Source organism: Aplysia californica, unplaced genomic scaffold (assembly GCF_000002075.1).
Source record: "Aplysia californica isolate F4 #8 unplaced genomic scaffold, AplCal3.0 scaffold00277, whole genome shotgun sequence".
NCBI classification, from domain to species: domain Eukaryota; kingdom Metazoa; phylum Mollusca; class Gastropoda; order Aplysiida; family Aplysiidae; genus Aplysia; species Aplysia californica.
In genome coordinates, this window is record NW_004797547.1 from 658,466 (window position 1) to 660,218 (window position 1,753).

Sequence of the window (1,753 nt, forward strand, 5' to 3'; positions counted from 1 at the left end):
TGTTCTATAGTCTGTGTTGTTTGTTTGTTCTATAGTTTGTGTTGTTTGTTTGTTTGTTTGTTCTATAGTTTGTGTTGTTTGTTTGTTCAATAGTTAGTGTTGTTTGTTTGTTCTATAGTTTGTGTTGTTTGTTTGTTTGTACTATAGTCTGTGTTGTTTGTTTGTTTGTTCTATAGTCTGTGTTGTTTGTTTGTTTGTCTGTTCTATAGTCTGTGTTGTTTGTTTGTTCTATAGTCTGTGTTGTTTTTTTGTTTGTTCTATAGTCTGTGTTGTTTGTTTGTTCTATAGTCTGTGTTGTTTGTTTGTTCTATAGTTTGTGTTGTTTATTTGTTCTATAGTCTGTGTTTGTTTGTTTGTTCTATAGTCTGTGTTGTTTGTTTGTTTGTTCTATAGTTTGTGTTGTTTGTTTGTTTGTTTGTACTATAGTCTGTGTTGTTTGTCTGTTCTATAGTATGTGTTGTTCGTCTGTTCTATAGTCTGTGTTGTTTGTTTGTCTGTACTATAGTCTGTGTTGTTTGTTTGTTTGTTCTATAGTCTGTGTTGTTTGTTTGTTCTATAGTTTGTGTTGTTTGTTTGTTTGTTTGTTCTATAGTCTGTGTTGTTTGTTTGTTCTATAGTTTGTGTTGTTTATTTGTTCTATAGTCTGTGTTTGTTTGTTTGTTCTATAGTCTGTGTTGTTTGTTTGTTTGTTCTATAGTTTGTGTTGTTTGTTTGTTTGTTTGTACTATAGTCTGTGTTGTTTGTCTGTTCTATAGTCTGTGTTGTTTGTCTGTTCTATAGTCTGTGTTGTTTGTCTGTTCTATAGTATGTGTTGTTTATTTGTTTGTTCTATAGTCTGTGTTGTTTGTTTGTTTGTTCTATAGTCTGTGTTGTTTGTTTGTTCTATAGTTTGTGTTGTTTGTTTGTTTGTTCTATAGTTTGTGTTGTTTGTTTGTTTGTTTGTACTATAGTCTGTATTGTTTGTCTGTTCTATAGTCTGTGTTGTTTGTTTGTTTGTTCTGTAGTCTGTGTTGTTTGTTTGTTCTATAGTCTGTGTTGTTTGTTTGTTCTATAGTTTGTGTTGTTTATTTGTTCTATAGTCTGTGTTTGTTTGTTTGTTCTATAGTCTGTGTTGTTTGTTTGTTTGTTCTATAGTCTGTGTTGTTTTTTTGTTCTATAGTCTGTGTTGTTTGTTTGTTCTATAGTCTGTGTTGTTTGTTTGTTTGTTGTATAGTCTGTGTTGTTTGTTTGTTTTTTGTAGTTTGTGTTGTTTGTTTGTTCTATAGTTTGTGTTGTTTGTTTGTTTGTTTTTCATTCATTTTGTTTTATTTCCCCCTGCCTGATCTTACCAGTTTTGACAACTCTATACGCTGTCTCAAAACGAGCAAGTATTTGTAGGCTGGTTTACCGTAAGTCTCTTATTGTGGTAATTCTGTGCCCTTGGCCAAAGGTCGACTTTTCATATAGGGGCCTTTTTTCTTTAAATTACGGGATCAAGATTTTAAAAACCAAAACGAAACTATTTTTGATTTGTTACTGATCCAGAGGAGTGACATGTGCAGTGGTAAATTAATGAATAATTCATGATGAGCCAGAATGGTTAATTCATCATGAATGGTTAATTATGGCCGGACGACAGTGAATACGCTATAACAGAGTTGTTGTTCATTGTTTAATAAATACGTATTTATCTCTCCCTACGTCTTATTTTCTTTATTTATGTCCATTGTGTACGTTTATATAATATTATGTATGTTACAGGTATATTACATAT